Consider the following 9,310-nt stretch of genomic DNA (forward strand, 5'->3'; position numbering starts at 1 on the left):
TCCACTCCTCCAGAAAAGTTCAACAACCCCAACACTAGGCCCAAATGAAATTTCCCTCTCCTTATCTTCTTCACCTTCCTGGCCAGTGGAGATCTGTTTAACACCGGAGGCCCAGTGCTGCTCCCAGGAGTACTAGTAGTACCTGACAGGTAGCAGCAGCAGAGCCTTCTCAAACAAGCCCTCCCCAATAACCACAATCCTCACTTGTTAACTATTGTTCAAATCCAAACTTCAGCTTAGAATGTATCTGTAGATGTGTGAAGATGTACAAATCTAAAAGCAGCTCTCTGTAAGGTCACGATTCTCAGTTCCAGGTGTGAACTCTCCCCTACAGAGTAAGGCTTTCTTATTCAACCACTCACAGCCCTTTAGGTCTAACAGACCCCAAACCCTACTCATCAAAACCTCCTTCATCACCTGTATCCCCAAAGACAGGTAAGGGTACCATCATCTACTAAGCGAATGGATTAAGAGTCTCGGAATCATCCTTTACTCCTAATCTAATCATCTCCCAGTTACCACATTCTACCTGTTTTGAGGGCTTCCCTGGTGCTCAGTGTAAAGAACCCATCTGCTAATGTAGGAGACATGGATTCAATTCCTGGGTCAGGAAGATCCCCTGGAGAAAGAAATGGCAACCCATTCCAGTATTCTTGCCTGGGAAAACCCCACGGAAAGAGCAGTCTGGCTGGCTACGTCTATGGGGCCACAAAAGAGTCAGACATGACTTAGCGACTAAACAACCGTTTTAAATCCTAAATCTCTCAAACCATCCTCTGACCAAGTAACCTACCATTGTTCACACTTATTACCTCAACTGCAGTCATTAATGCACCTGAATGAGCACCATGCTACAACTGCTGCTGACCCACAACGGAAGTTGTATCAGAGTTGTCACTATGTGCACAAGGATAAACTTGGTCAGAGCTGCTCATTATCATCATCTTCTCAATCGTGTTGTTCCCAGTAGCTGATTTTAAGGACTGCTTATAACGCCTTCAGAAAGATTATGCTATGATTCTAAATCGAAACATATTGGAAAAGACTCTGATGCCGGGAAAGATTGAAGGCAGGAGAACAGGACAACAGTGGGTGAGATGGTTGGATGGTATTACCGACTCAATGGACATGAATTTGAGCAAGCTCTGGGAGTTCGTCATGGACAGCAAAGCCTGGCATGCTGCAGTCTACGGGGTGGCAAAGAGGCGGACACAACTGAGTGACTGAACCGACTGACAGATATAGAGGATTTAATTACAATCAAGATGTCTTAAAATACATTCTTAGTGGGTATTTACCTATATGTCCCCAGATGTAATATTTACTACTGAATAGTGGAATTATGAGTAACTCTTCTCCTAGTAAGTTACTAATTTTTGTTTGAAACAGAGATAACATTGGCCAAAAAAAAAAGAAGAAGAATGGAAGAATTCAGAAGTTTCAAATATTGAAGTAAAAAAAGAGAAAGGCTGAAAAGTCTTCACTGGCTTCGACGATGAAGTCATTGGTACCTTGAAGAGTACAATTAAAGAAGTTTGGTGGGGACAGAGCCAGATTTCAGAGGTTGGGAGGTAAGAAGGGGAAGACTACAAATGCAGTCAACTTTTTCTAGAATCTTAGCTGCGAAAGGTGAAGCGAAATGAAGCAGAGTAGAAAGAAAATTTCCACTTTCATTTTAGAGGAAAATATCCTAAAGGAAAAGTACTACTGCTGCTGCTGCTGCTAAGTCGTGTCAGTCTTGTCTGACTCTGTGCGACCCCATAGACGGCAGCCCACCAGGCTCCCCCGTCCCTGGGATTCTCCAGGCAAGAATACTGGAGTGGGTTGCCATTTCCTTCTTCAATGCATGAAAGTGAAAAGTCAAAGTGAAGTCGCTCAGTCGTGTCTGACTCTGTGCGACCCCATGGACTGCAGCAACTAGTACAATCAAAAAGTGAAGAAACAATTTAGCAAAAATATGATGGAAATGCAGCTCTCAGAAGGCAGGCTGGATGGGGCTTCAAAAAACAAATGGGAAAAAAGACACGCCAATGCCTATCCACTTGTGACAAGAGCAAAGTATGTTCAAATGACTGAAGATACCTGCAGGCTTTTGGTGGTGGAATAGCAAGTGGTGGGGAATTCACACTCAGTGGCCTCAGTTTTGTCAGATAAGTAGGCAGATGACAGTAGGTTACAGGGTAAGTTTCGAGAAGAATGCAGAAATGGTAGCTGCTGTATCTACAATAGTATTTTTTTAAATAAACTTTATTTAGGAATAATTCTGGGTTTATAGAAATGTTACAAAGATATTACAGATACTCACTCACTTTCCCCTAATACAAACAACTTACATTACCACAGTACACCTGTCAAGACTAAGACACCAACACTGGCACACCACTAGTAACTATTCACAGACTTAACCCATTTTTCCAACAACGTCCTTGTTCTGTTCCAGGATCTAATCCAGGACACCACACTGCAGTTACCGACAGTAGTTCTGAAGGCCCAATCAAGATGGAGATGGCACCTGCCTGCATGGTTGTGGGCTTCTTTCTCCAACTTAGCCTAAGAGTGAGCTGACAACATGACTGAATCTGGGTTAGGATTTTGTTATCACAATAAATGATGAATACGAAGGCAAAGGGAGGGTACTGGCAAAAGTGTGACTGAGGCACAATGAGGAAGAAAGTAAAAACAAAACAGTTTACAAATTTGCTGGTAATGTCAAAAAGCAGGTTAGGGTAAGAATAAGAGGTGGGAGGTAAGTCGCGGAATCAGGAGCCTGGGAAGACAGGATGGGTCATCCCATGGACTCTGGAGTAACCTCAGGATAATGGCAGAGAGAAGAAAGAAGAAAATGAAGGATGATGCCACAGGGTCCAGATCTGATGACAATAAGGGGAAGAGATAGCTGTCCTGTCAGACAGCATGAACTTCAGCAACCAGCTATTCATATCTTAGCCAGACCCGGATTAGCACAAGATTAATAACATCATTTCTGCAAATTAGTTCAACCACTTCAAAAAACTGTTTAGCAGTTATCTATTACATTGAAATATACACCTATTCAGCGACCCCACAATCCACTGCTAGACATACATTCACCAAAGAAAATTTCTACCCAGAGATGAGTATAAGATATGCATAGTAGCTTTATTCATACCTGACACGTGGCTATCGTGTTTACCAACACAGATGTCCATCGACAGGTGAATGAGTAAGCAAATACACGGGAGCTTCAGGGTTGGTGAAGGTGTGGGAAGGATGGCATAAAGCACTCTGATGTGCCCCTTCCCACATGCCTTGCCCTATGCATCCCTGCCGCCCAGCTGTTACTGACTTAGGGAACATCACTAATAATGAGACAAACTGGCACCGTGTGCCTCCTGATGAGATACACTGACAAGGACGCAGTATCACTTGTGTCATATTCCCAACAAAAATGCATAAACTGAAATTAATCTTGAAAGAAAATCAGGGAAGTCCAAATTGACAGACACAAAATCAATCTACCATAGTCACCAAAAACATCAGTGTCAAAAGCTGAAGAATGATCCCAGATTAAGGGAGACGAAAGAGACATAAAAACTAAGTGTACGTATGATTCTTAATTCTATCCTCAACAAGAAAAAAAAATGCTATAAGATACATTAAAGAGATAATTAGAACAATTTGAATAGGAAATATGGATTAGACAACGGTATCATACCAATGTTCCTTTTCTATGATTCTGAAATTTTTATTGTGACTATGTAGAGGAATGTTCTCATTCTTAGAAAATAATGCTGAAATGTTTGGAGGGAAAGGTGCATGAGGTCATGTAAGTCCATTTGAGGACTCTCAAATGAAACAGAAAAAAACTACAAAAATTTAAAATTAAATTAAAATCATATACATATGTAACTGCACATATGGAGAAAGAGAAAAAATTAGAGGTAAAGGAGAAAGAAAAAAAAATCAGAGGTAAAGCAAATATGCTGTTCAGTCCCTATGAGTCATTATGTACGACTCTCTGCGACTCCATGGACTACAGCACGCCGTTTCCCTGTCCTTCCCATCTTCCAGAGCCTGCTGAAACTCAGGACCATTAGGTCAGTGATGCCCTCCAACCATCTCATCCTGTCGTCTTCTTCTCCTTCTGCCCTCAATCTTTCCCAGCGTCAGGGTCTTTTTCAAGGAGTTGGCTCTTCGCATCAGGTGGCCAAAGTATTGGAGCTTCAGTTTCAGCATCAGTCCTTCCAATGAATATTCATTCAGGCTTGATTGACTGGTTTGATCTCCTTGCTGTCCAAGGGACACTCAAGAGTCTTCTCCAACACCACAGTTCAAAGACAGCAATGTCTTCTCAGACATCTTTACAGTCCAACTCTCACACCGTACACGACTAATGGAAAAACCATAGCTATGACTAGATGGACTTTGTCGGCAGAATAATGTCTTTGCTTTTTAAGATGCTGTCTAGGCTGTCATAACTTTTCTTACAAGGAGCAAGTGACTTTTAATTTCATGGCTGCACTCACCATCTGCAGTGATTTTGGAGCCCAAGTACTTAAAGTCTGTCACTGTTTCCACTGTTTCCCCATCTATTTGCCATAAAGTGATGGGATCGGATACCATGATCTTCATTTTTTCAATGCTGAGTTTTAAGCCAGATTTTTCACTCTCCTCTTTTACCTTCTTCGAGGCTCTTAAAGTTCATCTTCGCTTTCCACCATAAGGGTGCTGTCATCTGCATATCTGAGGTTATTCGTACATGTCAAAGAAAGTTTGTTTCTTCTCAACATCAACTCCTTTTAAAAAAATAACTTCAAGGTACAAAAATGAAACGACATTCTCCATCTATGAGAGCAGAAAATACATTTTCCTTCTGCACCTACCTGTATGACAATACCAGGTATCCTCATTTTTAAACATGCAAACTTTTAAAAATAATTCTTAAAATATGATCTGTTAACACATCTATTAATGACAAAAATTCATGAAGCAAAATTAGGCTCCATTGCTAAATATTTATCCTAAAGAACTAAAAAAGAACTCCTTGCCCAACTCCCCAGGAAATCATCATAAGTCAAAGTTGTCTACATCTCTCTGTATCACACATTATTGTATGAAATTTCACAAAATGCTATTTATTTCTACATTAATTATACTTTTATGACATATCTTCAAAAATACTGTAGATGCTTTGTTGGCTTCTCTCCTCATCCTAAAAAGAATTTAAATTCAACACAGAAATCATTAAGAGGAATTCTTTACCATTAAAAATGTGAGTTAAAACATCTCTTCCATTGAAAGGAGGAGATACGTTACACAAAAAAATGACGCGTGAAATCTGCCTTCAGAGAGTTGGGCTCGCAGCTCATTATAAAACCACAAGTCTAAATTCCCTCTGTCCTTAAAATCTCATGATAAGAATCAGTTTGGAGTCTGCTCTCCCTAAGGTAAGAAAAGATGGCCAGCCTTCTCATCATGGTCACTTTCATTTTCCAAGGCTTTGGTGAGAGCAGATGGCTTTGGGGCCCAGGGAGCTTCAGCTCCATATGCATCTTAAAGCCAGGTAACTTGGCCTCAGTGAGCATACAGCCTGAAATGGCTAGGGAAAATAAATCTGCACACTGGGTGACCGAGGAATAAACCCAAAGAATTCTCATTCATTCCTCCGGGGGTGGATAAGTAGGGCAGTTTTGAAGACAGGAAAGTCACTGGCTGGACTGGATCCTTTCTTTACTCAAGAATATATCTTTATTTATTTAAAATTCAATGAGTTGTACTTCCCTGGTGGTGCAGTGGATAAGAGTCGGCCTGCCAATACAGGGGACTCAGGTTTACTCCCTGGTCCAGGAAGATTCCGTGTACCGTGGGGCAACTAAGCCCATGCACCACAACTGCTGAGGCTGTGTGCTGCAACTACCAAAGCCCACATGCTCTAGAGCCAATACTCTGCAACAAGAGAAGCCACAGCAATGAGAATCCTGCCCACCGCAAGGAAGAATAGCCCAGGCTTGCTGCAGCTAGAGAAAAGCTTGAGCCGCAGTGAAGCCCCAGCACAGCCAAAACTAAATAAGTAATTTTTTAAATGCATTGAGTCCGTCAACAGAGGAATGGATAAAGAAGATGTGATACATATATACCATGAAATATTACTCAGTTGTAAAAAAAAGAACAAGACAGTGCCATTTGCAGCAAGATAGATGAGTGTGGAGATTGTCATATTGAGTGAAGTAAGTCTGCTGCTGCTGCTAACTTGCTTCAGTGGTGTCTGACCCTGTGTGACCCCATAGACAGCAGCCCACCAGGTTCCTCTGTCCCTGGGATTCTCCAGGCAAGAATACTGGAGTGGGTTGCCAACTCCTTCTCCAGAAGTAAGTCAGAGAAGGACAAATATCACTTCTATGTGGAATCTTTTTTCAAAAAAACAAATGAACTTATTTACAAAATAGAAATAGAGTCACAAATGTAGAAATCAGTCTTAGAGTCAACAGGGAGGGAAGGCAGGGAGGGATAAATAGGGAAACTGAGACTGACATATACACATTACTACATAGAGAATAGGTAACTAGTAAGGACCTACTGTATTAACTCTAGTCAATATCCTGTAATGACCTATATGAGAAGAACATCTTTAAAAAAGTGGATATATGTATTATGTTTAACTGACTCACTTTGCTGGACATCTGAAACTAACACAACATTGTAAATCAAATATACTCCAATAAAAACCTTAAATCTAAACAAAAACAAAAAGCACTTCTTCCAGGTTATATTTCTTAATGATCTGTGTCTAAATTTCAAAGGAAATTAATTTCTTTACATTTTCAAATAGTCTGAAGTATTTCAAAGACCCTCTTCTTAGAAAGCAATTTCTTTTGAAAAATCCTTTTAGACAGTTCAGTTCAGTTCAGTCACTCAGTCGTATCCGACTCTTTGCCACACCATGAACTGCAGCACGCCAGGCCTCCCTGTCCATTGCCAACTCCTGGAGCATACTCAAAGTCATGTCTGTTGAGTCAGTGATGCCATCCAACCATCTCGTCCTCTGTCATCCCCTTCTCCTCCCACCTTCAATCTTTCCCAGCATCAGGGTCTTTTCCAATGAGTCAGTTCTTCAAAACAGGTGGCCAAAAATTGGAACTTCAGCTTCAGCATCAGTCCTTCCAATGAATATTCAGGACTTACTGCCTTTAGAATGGACTGGTTAGATCTCCTTGCAGTCCAAGGGACTCTCAAGAGTCTTCTCCAACATCACAGTTCAAAAGCATCAATTCTTCAGTGTTCAGAGTTGAGTAGACTTGGTGCGCATAGTTGGATCTGGGCCAATCATCTTGTGACTCACCGTCGTGTGTGCCCAATCCAGAGCCCATTCACAGTTCAGAAAGCTCTGCATCGTTTACAAGCTGATTTTCCACACCAGAACTTTCCCACAGGTTCTCGCATAGCATTTCCCTGCTCACTTGCCATCCTAGAGAAAACAGGGACGCAATATACTGGGGAGTCAAAAACTGAAGGAAAACTGAACACAGGGAGCCAAAAGCTGAAGGAAGATGCTAGAAACACTTTACAGTTTAGAAAGATGATTCTAACTCAGGGCAAAATGAGGACAGGGAAACCACTTATGAGGCCACTGTAGGTTCCCAGGAAGGAACCAGTGAAGACCATGACCATGGAGCTGAAGGTAGGGGTGCTGGTGGGGCAGGTGGTCATACTATTTCCCTTGTCCCTACAGATGGGGTCTGGAACCTCCACCCCCGGGGTCTGCCTGAAGGTTTTTGGGTTTTTTTCCACTTGTTTGATAATATTTACTGGGTATCTTGGATTCCTTGCTGGCTCAGATGATAAAGAACCTTCTTGCAAGACAGGAGACCCAGCTTCAGTCCCTGGGTTGGGAAGATCCCCTGGAGAAGGGAAGGGCAACTCACTGCAATATTCTTGCCTGGGAAATCCCATGGACAGAGCAGCCTGTCAGGCTACGGTCCATGGGGTCGCAAAGAGTCAGACACAACTGAGAAAATATGCACACATGCACACACTGGTATCTACTATATACAGACACAGTCATAGGCACCTGGGCTGCTAACTCCTGGTGGTAAAAATAATTAAAGCTCCCAATCAGCCAACACTTACTCTCTGTTGCACATGGCACTAGGAACTTTCCATATACGGCCTCACTTGATTTCCCCCAAATCCTGAGGAGTCTTATTTAGTCTTCCCAGTAACCTGGGAAATACCCTCACTCTAACCAGAATCAGGATCCTTGGAGATGGAGTCTGGAGATCTCTATTTTAGAAATTAGATGTTCTGGGGTATCCCATGTTTGTAGTATACCAAGACGATGGATCTTGTGACCCTAACTTTAAAGATGAGGGTCTGTGCAGGGCAGAATTTGCTCAGGCCATCTCTAGCCTTGTGGGTCTCCTCACTGGAACTGCCCCTCAGAGGGAAGAAGGCAGGTGAGTCATGAGCCCAGGAGGAGGGACAGTGTGGGGACCCTCTTCACTAATGTTCCAGGTGAGTCTGCTGTGGACTTCACCCCAGGGTTTCAGGAGACAACGAGATCTTACAAACTTTGCGTTACCAATACTCTTTTCTATACAAGACAAACTTGAATATGGGTTTAAAAGTGAAAAAGTCATTCAATCGTATCCGACTCTTTGCAACCCCATGGACTATTCGGTCCATGGAATTCTCCTAGCCAGAATACTGGAGTGGGCAGCCTTTCCCTTCTCCAGGGGATCTTCCCCACCCAGGGATCAAATCCAGGTCTCCCAAATTGCAGGAATATTCTTTACCAGCTGAGCCATAGTAAGTTCAGTTCAGTTCCATTCAGTTGCTCAGTAGTGTCCAACTCTTTGCGACCCCATGGACTATAGCAAGCCAGGATTCCCTATCCATCACCAACTCCCAGAGTTTATGCAAACTCATGTCCATTGAGTCCATGATGCCATCCAACCATCTCATCCTCTGTTGTCCCCTTCTCCTCCCTTCTTCAATCTTTCCCAGCATCAGGGTCTTTTCCAGCGAGTCAGTTCTTTGGATAAGGTAGCCAAAATATTGGAGTTTCAGATTCAACATCAGTCCTTCCAATGAATATTCAGGACTGATTTTCTTTATCATGGATTGGTTGGATCTCCTTGCAGTCCAAGGGACTCTCAAGAGTCTTCTCCAACACCACCGTTCAAAAGCATCAATTCTTCTGTGTTCAGCTTTCTTTATCGTTCAACTCTCACATCCATACATGACTACTGGAAAAACCATAGCTTTGACTAGATGGACCTTTGTTGGCAAAGCAATGTCTCTGCTTTTGAATATGCTGTCTAGGTTGGTCATA

The sequence above is a fragment of the Bison bison genome, unplaced genomic scaffold, assembly GCF_000754665.1.
Source record: "Bison bison bison isolate TAMUID 2011002044 unplaced genomic scaffold, Bison_UMD1.0 scf7180017864068, whole genome shotgun sequence".
Classification (NCBI taxonomy): domain Eukaryota; kingdom Metazoa; phylum Chordata; class Mammalia; order Artiodactyla; family Bovidae; genus Bison; species Bison bison.